At 41.5% G+C, this 15865-nt stretch overlaps 1 long non-coding RNA gene across 2 annotated transcripts; it reads left to right on the top strand.

The window, feature by feature from the left end:
* Window positions 1–2119: 2119 nt before the first annotated feature.
* On the top strand, window positions 2120–3196 carry LOC145090290 (uncharacterized). 2 transcript variants are annotated; one of them, XR_013701475.1, is made up of 2 exons: window positions 2120–2504; window positions 2957–3196. It is a non-coding gene; the product is annotated as an uncharacterized LOC145090290 (long non-coding RNA). The 2 variants fall into 2 exon arrangements; XR_013701476.1 differs by having other exon boundaries at window positions 2863–3196.
* Window positions 3197–15865: the final 12669 nt, after the last annotated feature.

Below are 15865 nucleotides of genomic sequence, written 5' to 3'. Positions count from 1 at the left end.
TATGTGTAGTAGGAAGACCCGGGGGTTAGCCCTAGGCACTTATTGTTATATGTTCCGAGTTACGGCTGATGTCGGGCGAGGCCCAAGGAAGTTTAGAATGCTAGAGGTCTTTGTGATTCTTGTATAAGTAGGCATGATAGACTCAGGACCGGGGGTCCGATGTCGGGGTAAGCCCGAAGTATGTTAGATGATAGTATGTTTCCCGACCGGGAGTCCAATGTCTGGGCAATCTCGAGGAAGGTTCTTATGTTGTATGTTAGAGTATACTTGTTGTCCTTGTGATACTTGTATGTGCCTGGTAGGGAGTTGAGTGTGGTCGAGGTCTCGTATCTCACCACTAGCTGAGTATGGATGGGGTTCCATATCTCAGTATTAGCAGAGTAGGGGCAAGGCCCGTGATTGGTGGGGAGGTGAGTGTGGGCGGGGGCACGTATCTCACTACTAGCAGGAGTATGGACGGGGTTTCACAACTTCAGTAGTAGACTAGGGGCGGGGCCCTAGTTAGGTGACGCCTTAGATCGAGGTATAGTTAGAGAGTGTTTATTTACGTACTAGCCTGCTATATGATTGTATATAAGTGTTTAGTGGGCGAGGCTCGGAGACAGGCGGGGCCTAAGAGAGACAGATATGTATACCAAGCGAGGGTCGATGCTAGGTGGGACCTGATGCCAACGGGGCCTGATGTTGGGTGGGGCCCAATGTCGGGCAAGCCCCGATGCAGTCGGCGGGAGCCCAGTGCTTAGTTATGTGTTCATGTTTATGCATATATGGTATGTGATAGGTTGGGGAACTCATGAAGCTTCGTGCTTACGATTTTTTGTTTCAGTTTCAGGTACTTTCGGTACTGGAAGAAAGAGCTCAGGGTGATCGCATGGCACACACACCAAAGGTGTTTTAGCCTGGGATGTTTACTCTGATAAAATGATCAAGTGTTTTGAAATGATAGTCTGATTTGATATAATGACTAATGTTTATGGATGATCGATTTTATAATTATGGCTTGATTAATGATTTAAAAATGAAATTTTCGGACCGTATTTTTGGATGTTTCAATTTACATAAAACAAAATTATTATTTTGTATATATATATATATATATATATATATATATATTTATAAACAATCTTTTTTTAGGATGGTAATAACGAAATTTATCCATCTGCTTTGAATATACTATTGGAAAAAAAGTTGGCGTTCGAATTTCAAATTTCACATGACAATTTGAAGAACGCTGAAGGCTATTCTATTTCAAACATCACGCCTAATATTGAAAATGGATCGGGTAAAATTCTTTACCATCAATACTACAAACGGTATACTTATTATCATTTGAATTCGTATGTCATGAAAAATTTAGTTTTAAGGTTTTCTAATATTATTATCTTATTATTTCTTTCTTTTGCATTTATCATTATTGACTTCTGAACAAATTATTGAAATTTTTCATGAACGTCATTACAAACATTTGTTACTATACGTTGTACAAATAAATATTATGAAAATCTAACATACAACAATCATGTTCTTCATAACTACAAGCGTAAAAATAATATGGTTTGTGGAGTTATCGTTCAACAAAAGAACCAAACGGAAACATAGAGCGTCTGTTTGTTCTGTCTTGTGTTAGCAACAATATTGACCTTGATTGTCTACCACATACTTGTACAATTTTAGCATCATCCTTGTGCGGACTCCTTCTTACTGAATGCTATATTCCAGAAGAAAACATAGCAAAGTCTTTATAGGTTTTGAAACCAACGATTATAGATGCCTAATTGATATTGTTTCCGAACTTTGAATACACTGTGTTAAAGTTTGCTTTGGTAGTTATCAGTTTGAACTCGTTAAATTTCAAGATCATTTGATTGTTAATGCCATCGTAATAGTTTATATGTAGCATGGTTGCAATAATCGATCTAGGCGGCTGATTAATCAGCGCCTAGACGCTTGGCGGACACCAACTGCTTATGAATAGGTGTTATCAAGTAAGCTAGTCAGGCTTGGTCAATATCGGTCAAAGACGATCCAAATCGGACTAATTCGTCCCAACTCGGAACCAAATCGAACCATGTCAGGTAAGCTAACTATAAATGACCCATTAGCTCAAAGTAGCCGGCTAACCCAAACATAGATGGGTTTCATTAATATGAGCTGGCTCCCCTTTTTATAAAATAACTTTTGCCTTCATCTCTTATCCCTCCAGCAATGTGGGAACTTTTAACTCTTTAGTTCTTGTGACAGGATCACAGCTCCCTCGAACAAAAGCACAAGTACCCTCTTCCGTCACGCGATCGCCTTCTGCTATGGAATTGTCGAATAGTATATTCAGAGCCTCGTACCACTGGTACCACAGTCGGATCCTCCTTGAACTCCCACTGAACCAGGTCGTGAAGCTCTTACCCTCCCTCGTCGGTCTTTCCTTCGCAGGCCACTGATCACTGCCACACTCAACACCTCTTCATCCGCCTTTTTCTGAAAATGAAATCTGTATGAAGTTTTTGATGGTAAGTTCTTCAATCTCGACTCAGATTAGTAGCACGAACAAAATTCGAGCAGTATGGTTATTGAAGATCAGATGTTTTCTTGTTGTTTTCTTTTAAATTCAATCTCAACTCATATGAGTTCTTCATTTTGTTTTCTTGTTGTTTTTTGACAATTATTGATCTTCTGTGTTCTCCAACCTGTCAATTACAATTCAATCTCTTCTATTCTTCGTGCATTTATGTCCAGCCAAGTAATTTTTCGTTACATATGGAAGGATTGTATCTACATGATATCTTTAATTGTTTTGTGTCTGAAATCATATGCCCACCAAGTGTTCGATCAATTGTGTGAGTGAATATTTAATTTTTTTCATTACAGATGGAGGGTTATGCATACACACACTAATAGACAAACAAGTAATATGAATTGGTTGGTGAAATCATGCCTCATAAGAATCGATTGTGCATTGCAGGACATAAGAATGGATTGTTTATAAGCTCATAATGAAAGTGTTAATGCTGATAAGGTGCAACAACCTGTTGATAAGGTGAAATCATGCCTCACAAGAATGGATTATTCATGTTTTCATTTGATAACTTGATACATTTATATGAGTAGATGGAGATGTGTATGGAAATGTGATGTATTAAGAGGATTCATTTGATAACTTGATACATTTGTATGAGTATAATGAATTCTTTTGTTTTAATAATGTATATGGAAATGTGATGTATTAAGGATCAAAGGGGTTTTTCGTAATCATGGTTTGATGTTATAATGTTATATTTAACAATTTTTAAATAAATTTTTTAATTGATATAATGTTATATTTATTAATATTATCTTTAATGTTATATTCTTAGGATTAATGTTATATTTATAAAAATTTTAATAACTATTGGTCCCCAAATAATCCCTTGACACCAGTCCACCTGTAGCACCTCATTCCTGGTATGTATGATTTCTCTGAGTATTTTACATTTTTAGCCTTGGACTCGGCGAGTCGTAGGCTAGACTCGCCGAGTAGGGACGGGATTTTGAGCACGTTTAAGTTAGCGACTCGGCGAGTCCATATTCTGGACTCAGCGAGTCCATCAGTCTGGAAGAAACCCTAATTTCAGGGGTTTGCACCCTATTTAAACCCCCATTATGCGCCCCAAGTTACCCTCCTTCACCCTCGGAGCATCATATACCAAACCCTAACCCTCTCCTTGTGATTTGAAGTGTTCATGTGCTTGTTCCTTGAAGTTTGAAGAAGAGAAGGAAGGAAAGACCAAAAGAGAAGGTGGAGAGCAAGAATCTAGGACTTAATCCAGAGTTCATTGAGGTACAATTCGGATCTATTCTGTTTTTATGCTCAAATACCCATTAGAACACCATTAAGCTATCTTTGATCCATTTCCAAGCTTGTTAGTAGTATATGGATCATAATAGGCTGAATAGCTGCTAGATGTGGCTATGTTCGAGTTCCAGAATCCTAGATCTAATACCTTTATGGGGCCATATTGCATGAAAGCCCTAGATCTACCCATTTTAGTGTGTTTTGAGCCTTAGAATCCCCATGGATGATTATATACACGTAAAGTTGTAAACTTTACGTGTTAACTGAGTCCTAGGAACCCAGATCTATGAATGGAATGCACTAAATTCAAGCAGAATCGAGTGTAGAGAGATTGCATGTATGCGACTCGCCGAGTTGTTCTTCGAACTCGGCGAGTCGAGTCGCGAGTCCCCGATTTTTCCCCTTTTTGAGTAGGCGAGTAGAGAAGTGAGCCATAGGTGGACTCAGTGAGTCGGAAGCCAGACTCATCAATGGAGGGACTCGGCGAGTCAATGCCCTGACTCGGCGGATCCAACGCAATCTTCATAGAACTCGACGAGTTGTTCATCAACTCGGCGAGTCGAGGACAGAACGCGTTCATCGAATGAAGATTAACTCGACGAGTTGTTCATACAACTCGACGAGTTGGATGAAGGACCATTGAGTATTCAGTTAGGAAGAGAACTCGTCGAGTCAGTGCCTAACTCGACGAGTAGAGTCGGGGGTAAGGTCAATCGACTGGATATGGACTCGCCGAGTTGGCAAGCCAACTCGGCGAGTCGGGTCAACTGGAAGTTGACTTTGAATTTACTTTGGTTTGGAATCGCTCTGGGGCAAAATACTCATTTTACCCAGGGATTAGTATCAATGTATGATTAAGTGTTTTATGGGAATATAGCCGGGGGATCACCGGAGCAGCTGTCAGACATTTGCGGATCAGCTTTTCAGCAGTCAGCCTTTTGAGGTGAGTTACCTTCCAGTAAGGGTGGGTATAAGGCCACAATGCCGGCCCACCAAGTAGGAGTATTTTAGAAGACGATTGTCTTTGTGATAATTATCTTGGTATGGATACATGTTTGGTTATGGGACATATCTGTATGATATGTTATGTGTATGATAGGGATAGTTTTCCCCTGACAATGGTCTTTAGGACCGAAGAGTAGGTCAGTACTCGGATATGCCTGATTGTATGCTTATAACTTGTTGTTGTATGCTAGTAGTAGGGGTGGAATAGACCCCAGTTACCGGTTGAAAGATACCAATGATGATTACCCGTTGAATGATACCGATGATGATTACCCGTTGAATGATACCGATGATGAATACCGGTTGAAAGATACCGATGATGAATACCGGTTGAAAGATACCGATGATGATTACTGGTTGAAAGATACCGATGGTATTGTATGGTATGTGGTATGATGGGGGAACTCCCTAAGCTTCGTGCTTACAGTTTTAATTGTGGTTTCAGGTACCTCTTCGTCAAAGGGGAAAGAGTCGGCGGCGTAGCGGCGCATCACACACATGATTTCCGCACGGGATTTTATGGGATCGTACTCTGATTTTCTTGTTTCCGATGATATCGTTTTGAGACATGACCTTATGTTTTATAATTAATGTAACTTTGACAATGTTTTAGCAAGACGCTTTATTACATGCTAAATTCTAAAAATGATATTTTTTTCCTCGGAATTTGGAATGTTACAAGTTGGTATCAGAGCCCTGGTTTGAGGGATTCGAACACACCCTCGGGGGTGTATGGACTCAAACCGAGGGACTAAAATATTTTTTAAGGAAAATGGTTTTCTAAAATCTAAAATGGCAAGTTTTAAGAAAGACGAAGTGTGTGATGCGTGCAACAGGGTGGGCTCAAGTAAGTTTTCCCCAAGATACCCATACTTGTTATGTTATGTTGTATGGTTTTGATTCAAAAAATTGCATGCTGGAATAGGACTAAGGATCTAAGAGGATGCCTTGTGTGCCTCATATATGATTTTGAGAATTGCATGCTAGCTAGGGCTAAGGATCGAAGAAGGATGACTTATATGCCTGTTGTATGAGCTATATGCTAGGACTGTTTAGTCAGTAGGATGGCCTGTGTAGGTTATGCATGGTTTGGTTACTCAACGCACGAATGCTGCTTGCTTTGCGCTATAGAGGGTTCTGGCCAACTTCGACTAACTAGTGAACAGATATGTAACGGTATCCGCAAGCTAAATAGGGGGGACGCAGTAAGGACTCCTAATGCAGCTGATGGTGGGGAGTAGGTCTAAGAGTGCCCTAGGGAAGCCTAGGATGTGATTAGTGGAAAGAGCATCGGTGAAAGGGACCTGGTGAAGTCGAGGAAATCCTTGGGAAAAGTACGGATAGATGTGGAAGGTAGTATGGGCCTATACTACTGAAAGAAGAGGATCCGTACTCGATTCAAGGAGGGCTGAGACGGAACCTGGAACTTGGAGAGCGTGTGAGACCCTTCGGGGGTATATGTGATCCTGACAATTGTATTATGATTTTTGAGAATGGTGGTCACACGTCATGGAGCAGGGGGATCAGGATCTGGATCAGGATCGGGTTCGGGACCGGGACCCGAGCATGTTGATGATGGGTTACGCGAGTTTATTGTGTCTGAGATTACGAGAGGTATCCTTGAGGCGACCCCGGTCATTTTCGGGTCGATCAAGGAACGGATTATCAAGCTGATGAAGGATCCCCTCCGGGCATTCAGGAGTCATCTGGCGTCTAGCCAGGTAGGTACCCGTACGCTGTCCTTTAAGGACTTCCGCGAGAGTGGTGCACCGGATTTGCATGGGGTGAAGGATCCCATTGCTGCTAGGTGATGGATCGCAGACATCGAGTCTGCGCAGCTGACGAGCTTCTGCCCGGAAGGGTCGAAGGTTTGTTTCGCTGCAGGATGTTTGAGGGATAGAGCCAGGGATCGGTGGGAGTTGATTGGCGATATGTTGGGAGCCCCAGCCATCGAGGCTATGATATGGTCAGATTTCGTAACCCGATTCAGGGTTGAGTTTGCACCAGCTGTGGAGCTTCAACAGCTGGCCAGAGAGTTTTTCGATATGAGACAGACTACGGAGACTGTGGCGGAGATCACCGCCAAGTTCCAGGAGAGGGTCTTGTTAGTACCCCAGTATGCGGGGGATGAGGATATGAGGAGGACCCGATACCATGACATGCTACGGGCTGATATTCGGGAGCATGTTAGTTTCTCTGCTTGCTCTACCCTGGAGTCCATGATTGTCAGGGCTAGGGAGAGAGAGATTGATTTGGAGCACATACGGAAGAGGAAGGCCGCTGAGGGGCAGACGATGGGTGCTTCGGGGAAGAAGCCCAAGGGACCCGATGGTAGGCCGAAAGGCCAGTCGGGGCGGGACCACTAAGGGAAATGCGGTCGGGAACATGAGGGAGTTTGTCGCACTGGGCTGGGTTCAGGCTGCTATAAGTGCGACAAGGTTGGGCATTTTGGCAGAGATTGTACTACCCCTGCTTCTGCAATTCAGACATCAGACCTGAATTGCTTCCATTGCAATCAGAGGGGCCATAAGAAGGCCAATTGTCCCAGGTTGATAGCACCAGCAGCAGCAGCGTCGGCAGTGGCGCCAGCATCAACGACAACACGGGTTATGGATGGACGGAAGGTCAAGTCGGAGGCTCCAGTGGTTCGCAGCCGAGCATTTCAGCTGACAACTGAGGAGGCACGCGCTACACCCGATGTGGTGATGGGATCGTTCCATGTGAACGATATCCCAGTTCAGGTAGTGTTTGATTCGGGTGCTACCCGATCATTTACCTCTCTTGCGCTTAGCAAGAAGTTTCCCAAGTCTTGGGGTATGTTGGACTGTCCTCTAGAGGTAGAGATTGCAGACAACCAATCAGTGCGAGCATCGGAGGTCCATCAAGATTATGTTGTGAGGCTGTTCGAGGAATGTTACCTGGTAGAACTGGTTCCCATACCGTTGCGGGGGAACAAGGTTATTATAGGCATGGATTGGTTGAGCCCCAATGGGGCAGTGATAGATTGTGCACATCAGTTGGTACGGATCAGGACCCCAAGTGGGGGAGAGTTGGTAGTTCAGGGCGAGAGGCCACAACGAGGACCAGCTGTATGTTCAGCAGCGAGAGCCAAGCGCTACCTTCAGCAGGGTTGCGTAGGGTATATCGCTTATGTTATGGACACCCGGGAGGCGGGTAAGGCAACAGTGGGCGATGTACCCGTGGTGCGGGAGTTTATGGATGTATTCCCCGAGGAGTTGCCTGGAATACCTCCGGAGAGGCAGGTGGAGTTTAGGATCGACCTGGTCCCTGGCATGGCTCCGATAGCCAAGGCGCCGTATCGGTTGGCTCCTCCTGAGATGCAGGAGTTGTCTACACAGCTGCAGGAGCTGTTAGACAAGGGATTCATCAGACCGAGCAGTTCACCCTGGGGAGCCCCGATTCTTTTTGTAAAGATGAAGGACGGGTCGCATCGGATGTGTATAGACTATCGGGAGCTGAACAAGGTAACGGTGAAGAACCGTTACCCACTCCCGAGGATCGATGACCTCTTTGACCAGCTTCAGGGAGCATCTTGGTTCTCCAAGATTGATTTGCGATCAGGGTATCATCAGATGAGGGTCAGAGAGGAGGATGTGCAGAAGACTGCTTTTCGTGCATGCTATGGTCATTACGAGTTTGTGGTGACCTTTCGGGCTCACCAATGCTCCTGTCGCGTTCATGGATGTCATGAATCGCATGTGTCGGCTGATGTTAGATCGGTCCGTGATTGTTTTCATTGACGATATCTTGGTTTATTCCAAGACGCGAGGGCAACATGAGGAGCACTTGCGTGAGGTTCTGAGTACTTTGAGGAGGGAGAACTAATATGCTAAGCTCTCCAAGTGTGAGTTCTGGTTGCGCGAGGTGCAGTTCCTGGGGCATCTTGTCAACCAAGACGGGATATCAATGGATCCGGCCAAGGTGGAGGCCGTGATGAGATGGGAGGTCCCGAGGTGATCCGAGATTTGGAGCTTCCTAGGATTGGCAGGCTACTATCGTAGATTTATTCAGGACTTCTCCAAGATAGTCATACCTCTGACCAGGATGACGAGGAAAGCCGTGGTTTTTCGTTGGGGGCCCGAACAACAGGCCGCATTTGAGACATTGAGACAGAGATTGTGCGAGGCACCAATCTTAGCCCTGCCAGAGGGCATGGAGGATTGTTGTTGTGTACTGTGATGCATCCATCTCAGGTTTGGGGGCAGTGTTGATGCAAAGAGGGCACGTTATTGCTTACGCTTCGAGACAGCTAAAGCCTCACGAGGCGAACTACCCGACGCATGATTTGGAGCAGGGGGTTGTTGTGTTCGCCCTGAAGATTTGGTGTCATTACCTCTATGGGGTTTGTTGTACCATTTACACGGACCATAAGAGCCTAAAGTATCTCATGGGCCAGCCGAATCTGAACATGAGGCAGCGTTGGTGGCTTGACGTGGTAAAGGATTATGATTGTGAGATCCTTTACCATCCGGGGAAAGCCAATGTGGTGGCTAACGCGCTTAGCCGCAAGGCAGCGCCGATCCGAGATATCTGCCTGAGGATGACAGTGGTGACTCCGCTTTTGGAGCGGATTCGGGAGGCCCAGCAGGAGGCTATGAAGGAGGAACATTAGAAGAGTGAGCGGATTGTGGGGCAGGTTTCCTCCTTCGACTATGATAGCCGATGGTTGTTGACTCTTCACCGAAGGATGTGGGTCCCTTAACATGGAGGCGTGCGCCAGGTTCTAATGCAGGAGGCGCACAAATCCCGGTTCTCCTTTCATCCCGGGGCGACGAAGATGTATAAGGGTCTTCGTCTGGACTATTGGTGGCCCTGCACGAAGCGGGATATAGCTTGGTACGTGGAGCGGTGCTTGACCTGCAGGAAGGTCAAGGCCGAGCACCAGAGGCCCAACGGCAAGATGCAGTCGTTGGATATTCCGTTGTGGAAATGGGAAGACATCACGATGGATTTTATCACCAAGCTTCCCAGGACCGCGCGACAAGTGGGTTCGATTTGGGTCATCATCGATCGATTGAGCAAAAGCGCCCACTTTATCCCGATTCAGGAGAGCATCTCGGCCGAGAAATTGGCCAATATCTATATCAGGGAGGTGGTGGTGCGGCACGGAGTGCCAGTTTCGGTGATTTCGGACAGAGATGTACGGTTTACTTCCAGGTTCTAGAAGAAGTTCCATGACAAGCTGGGTACTCGTCTGCATTTTAGCAATGCTTTTCACCCGCAGACAGATGGTCAGAGTGAGAGGACCATCCAGACTCTGGAGGATATGCTGCGGGCATGCGTCCTAGACTTCGGAGGTAGTTGGGATACCTATCTTCCTTTGGCTGAGTTCTCATACAACAACAGCTACCATGTGAGTATTGACCGTCCTCCTTTTGAGATGTTATACGGAAGGAGGTGCAGGACCCCGATATGTTGGGGTGAGGTAGGCCAGAGGGTCATGGGGAGCACCGAAGTGGTGCTCAAGACGACCGAGAGGATTCAACAGGTTCGGAGCAGGCTTCAGACTACTCAGAGTCGACAAAAGAGTTACACCGACAAGCGCCGTTCAGACCTGGAATTCCAGGTCAAGGATATGGTTCTCCTAAAGGTGTCGCCATGGAAGGGCGTAATCCAATTCAGTAAATGGGGCAATTTGGGCCCCAGATACATTGGACCTTTCAGGGTTCTGGCCCGGGTGGGCAAGGTGACGTATAGGCTGGATCTACCAGCCGAACTCAGTCAGATACACAACACTTTCCATGTTTCTTAGTTGCAAAAGTGTCTGGTGGACGAATCAGCGGTGGTACCCCTGGAGGATATTCAGGTCAATGACAGCCTGAATTACATTGAGCGGCCAGTGGCAATCCTCGACCGGAAGTCGAGGGATCTGAGGAACAAGAGGGTGGAACTTGTGAAGGTGCAATGGAAGCACCGGAAGGGTTCGGAGTGAACTTGGGAGCCAGTGAAGGAAATGATGGAGCATTACCCCGAGCTGTTTCAGGATCGAGAAACAGACTTCGAGGACGAAGTCTAAAATAAGCGGGGGATATTTGTAGCACTTTGTTCCTGGTATGTATTATTTATCTGAGTATTTTAAATTTTTAGCCTTGGACTCGGCGAGTCGTAGGCTAGACTTGCCGAGTAGGGACGAGATTTTGAGCACGTTTAAGTTAGCGACTCGGCGAGTCCATCTGTCTAAAAGAAACCCTAATTTCAGGGGTTTGCACCCTATTTAAACCCCCATTATGCGCCCCAAGTTGGCCTCCTTCACCCTCAGAGCATCATCTACCGAACCCTAACCCTCTCCTTGTGATTTGAAGTGTTCTTGTGCTTGTTCCTTGAAGTTTGAAGAAGACAAGGAAGGAAAGACCAAAAGAGAAGGTGGAGAGCAAGAATCTAGGACTTAATCTAGAGTTCATTGAGGTACAATTCGGATCTATTCTGTTTTTATGCTCAAATCCCCATTAGAAGACCATTAAGCTATCTTTATCCATTTCCAAGCTTGTTAGTAGTATAGGGATCATAATGGGTTGAATAGCTGCTAGATCTGGCTATGTTCGAGTTCCAGAAGCCTAGATCTAATACCTTTATGGGGCCACATTGCATGAAAGCCCTAGATCTACCCCTTTTAGTGTGTTTTGAGCCTTAGAATCCCCATGGATGATTATATACACGTAAAGTTGGAAACTTTACGTGTTAACCGATTCCTAGGAACCCAGATCTATGAATGGAATGCACTGAATTCAAGCAGAATCGAGTGTAGAGAGATTGCATGTATGCGACTCGCCGAGTTGTTCTTCGAACTCAGCGAGTCGAGTCGCGAGTCCCCGATTTTTCCCCTTTTTGAGTAGGCGAGTAGAGAAGTGAGCCATAGGTGGACTCAGTGAGTCGGAAGCCAGACTCATCAATGGAGGGACTCGGCGAGTCAATTCCCTGACTCGGCGGGTCCAAGGCAATCTTCATAAAACTCGGCGAGTTGTTTATCAACTCGGCGAGTCTAGTATAGAACATGTTCATCGGATGAAGATTAACTCGACGAGTTGTTCATACAACTCGGCGAGTTGCATGAAGGACCATTGAGTATTCAGTTAGGAAGAGAGCTCGTCGAGTCAGAGCCTAACTCGACGAGTAGAGACGGGAGTAAGGTCAATCGACTGGATATGGATTCGACGAGTTGGCAAGCCAACTCGGCGAGTCGGGTCAACTGGAAGTTGACTTTGAATTTACTTTGGTTTGGAATCGCTCTGGGGTAAAATACTCATTTTACCCTAGGATTAGTATCAATGTATGATTAAGTGTTTTATGCGAATATAGCCGGGGGATCACCGGAGCAGCTGTCAGACATTTGCAGATCAGCTTTTCAGCAGTCAGCCTTTTGAGGTGAGTTACCTTCCAGTAAGGGTGGGTATAAGGCCACAATGCCGACCCACCAAGTAGGAGTATTTTAGAAGATGATTGTCTTTGTGATAATTATCTTGGTATGGATATGTGTTTATTTATGGGATATATTTGTATGATATGTTATGTGTATTATAGGGATTGTTTTCCCCTGACAGTGGTCTTTAGGACCGAAGAGTAGGTCAGTACTCGGATATGCCTGATTGTATGCTTATAACTTGTTGTTGTATGCTAGTAGTAGGGGGTGGAATAAACCCCAGTTACCGGTTGAAAGATACCAATGATGAATACCGGTTGAAAGATACCGATGATGATTACCGGTTGAAAGATACCGATGGTATTGTATGGTATGTGGTATGATGAGGGAACTCACTAAGCTTCGTGCTTACAGTTTTTATTGTGGTTTCAGGTACCTCTTCGTCAAAGGGGAAAGAGCTGGCAGCGTAGCGGCGCATCACACACATGATTTCCGCACGGGATTTTATGGGATCGTACTCTGATTTTCTTGTTTCCGATGATATCATTTTGAGATATGACCTTACGTTTTATAATTAATGTAACTTTGACAATGTTTTAGCAACACGCTTTATTACATGCTAAATTCTAAAAATAAAATTTTTTGCCTCGAAATATGGGATGTTACACCACCGATTAGTCTATGTTGAGCGATTTCTACAACCTTGATATGTAGTATATTTTATGTTATTAATTTACTTTATTTTTTTACTTATATGTTATTTTATCTGTAGTGATATCCTTAAGGAAAAAGTGGACTATGATTACAACATAGAATTGTTTTCCTCTACTACGTAGAAATGGAGGGAGTTTCAAAATATCCAGTTACCATCATCTGTTTATCATGTTTCTGATGAGACAGTTACAAGTAGTTGTGTCGTTTACTTATTATTATCTAACGATACCTTATTGCGATTTGATATTTATTCGGAAGAGTACATACTCATATTTTCACCTTCTACTATTAATGACTTCAAACCGTATGCATCGAGACTGATCAAGTTTCAAGGAAAATTAGGATATTTCTCTATAAGTGGAGATCGTTTGTGGGCTATTTGGGTTTTCATTCACAATCAGTGGTTTAAGTACATGTTAGTACTTACAATGAAGGTGCACATAAATGGTGGGATTATAGAAACAATATTCTATATTTCTTTAAAGGAAATACGATTGAGTTTCTGGTTCAGTACATCCTTCTCAAGTGCCAAGTAGATATTTGTGATTATATATTTTTTAATTTGCATTCAAACATAGTAGTTTTTTGTAATGAAGTTTTTAAATATTTTATATTACTCTATGACTTATTAGCTTTTTTATTTATTCTTTTAATCATAGTCTCGTGTTTTACTTTCGATGAACAATACAAAATTATAATAAATCAGATAAAATTCAAGTATTTGATCATTTTTATGTGTTCAAGCATATTTTTCACACACAAAAACATAAACTGAATTGTTTTAGATCTCTTCTAATACAATGTTGACTTACAACCAATTATCGACAAAATTGACCAAGCCTATTATTGTCAAGGTTTAAATAACAAACTACGTTGATCAAGTCTATTATTGTCAACTTGTTTTAAGTTTAAAGGTAATCTCCTTATGACTAATGGTATAATTGTCAAAATGAGCACATATTCCACAAATTTTAATTTCTTTCATGAGTCTTATATTCTTATTTATGTCGATTATCATTCCGATTATACCGTCAATCATAAACATTTTCCAAAATAATTATGTGCATATATATTAGGTTTCAATATATAGAATCCAAAGATTTATGATTAAATCGTTTAATAAGGAAATATTATCTATAAATATTTTCAAATTCATGTACCCTTATCAATTTCAAAGTTGGTCATTTAATTAATCTTATTAATTATGGATATAAATCATATATTTTTATAACTATTTTAAATTAATATAATATCAAGACTCATCTTTTCAAATTATACCATTTTCCATATTTTGTTATGATATATAGATATCTTATAAAATCACTGTTTACCTTTCTATATATTCTTATTCACCCTATATAATATTACATATGAAAAAAAACAATGTTTCTTCAACCTCTCAACCAGAAAAAAAAATTTGTTTCTTCAACCTCTCTTTACATTTGACCGAATGTATTATTGTCAATTTGTTTTAAGTTTAAATAACAAACTATGTTGACCAAGTCTATTATTGTCAATTTGTTTTAAGTTTAAAAGTAATCTCCTTAATCTTTGGCTTAAGCCACTGAGTTTGTTATTCCACAAACAAAATTTTATAACAATAATTTTTTTTATTGTTCGTAACAAACTATGTTGACCAAGTCTATTATTGTCAAAAAAAAAATTAAGTTTAAAGGTAATCTCCTTATGACAAATGGTATAATTGTCAACACGAGCACATACTCTACAAATTTTAATTTCTTTCATATATTCTTATTAATGCAGATTATCATTCCAATTATATTGTCAATTATAAACACTTTCCAAAATAATTATATACATATTTATCAGGTTTAAATATATAGAATCCAGACATTTATGATTAAATCGTTTAATAAGGAGATATTATCTTTAAATCTTTTCAGAATCATGTACCCTTATCAATTTAGAAACCATCATTTAATTTAATCTTATTAAAAACAGATTTAATTCATCTATTTTTGATACATATTTTTATTTAATATAAAATCACAACACATGTTTTCCAATTATATCTCTATATTTGTTAACAAACTTTAATTTGTTATTATCTTCACCAATATCATTTAATCATATTCTTTGTATAATCATTTTTATGGTATGTTTTGATATTCATCTATGCATTTACTATTTTCTTCAACTTTATATACTTCATCTTATATTTTACAGTATACAACATATATGAATACCAACAATTAAAGAACCAAATCAAAAACATCATCATGCCCACCACCGTCAGAAATCACAAACGGTAAACTTTTAATTTTATATTATCATTAGATGTTCAATACATATAATTTATTGATTTTCTTTTTATGTAATATATATTTCCGTTAAATTTCATATTTAATGTCTAATATATTTTCATTTCATATACCTTTATCGTACCTGTTTTTTTTTTAAGAAAATAACTTATACATCCCTACTAATTGTCGAATTATTCGAAAATGCCCAGGATTACATTCAAACTCATCATCTCATAACGTCCTACAGCCAAATTTGCAACCTACAACAATTTCATCATGGTCGTCACTTTTACAAATAACCAATCATAGTAAATTATTAATAATTATTTTTATATTATTCTCTCACTGTCAGTCAAAATCATATAATAATATAAAATAACCACTACTAGAAAAAAGGGTTTTTCTGATGGATCCATTGGTATTCTGTATCTAAACAGGTTTACCGACGGATTTCCGATGGAATTTGGGTGGTAAGAAAAATCCTCGTGGGTAAATTTTTATGACCGATTCGTTGGATTTGTAATGGATTATCAATGGAATCCTCTTTGACCAGGTTTGACCACTGGATTTTCCAACGGATTACCAACATGACTTTAGTGATGTATATTTCTGTCACTCAAATGAATTTTTTTTAAAAGTAAAAACTTAAAAAAAAAATCCAATTATTTCCTAAAATGC

Source organism: Lactuca serriola, chromosome 2 (genome assembly GCF_051521515.1).
Source record: "Lactuca serriola cultivar US96UC23 chromosome 2, Lser_US96UC23_V15, whole genome shotgun sequence".
In the NCBI taxonomy this organism is placed as follows: domain Eukaryota; kingdom Viridiplantae; phylum Streptophyta; class Magnoliopsida; order Asterales; family Asteraceae; genus Lactuca; species Lactuca serriola.
Note: the sequence above shows the minus strand (reverse complement) of the source record. Positions and strands in the feature narration are given on the sequence as shown.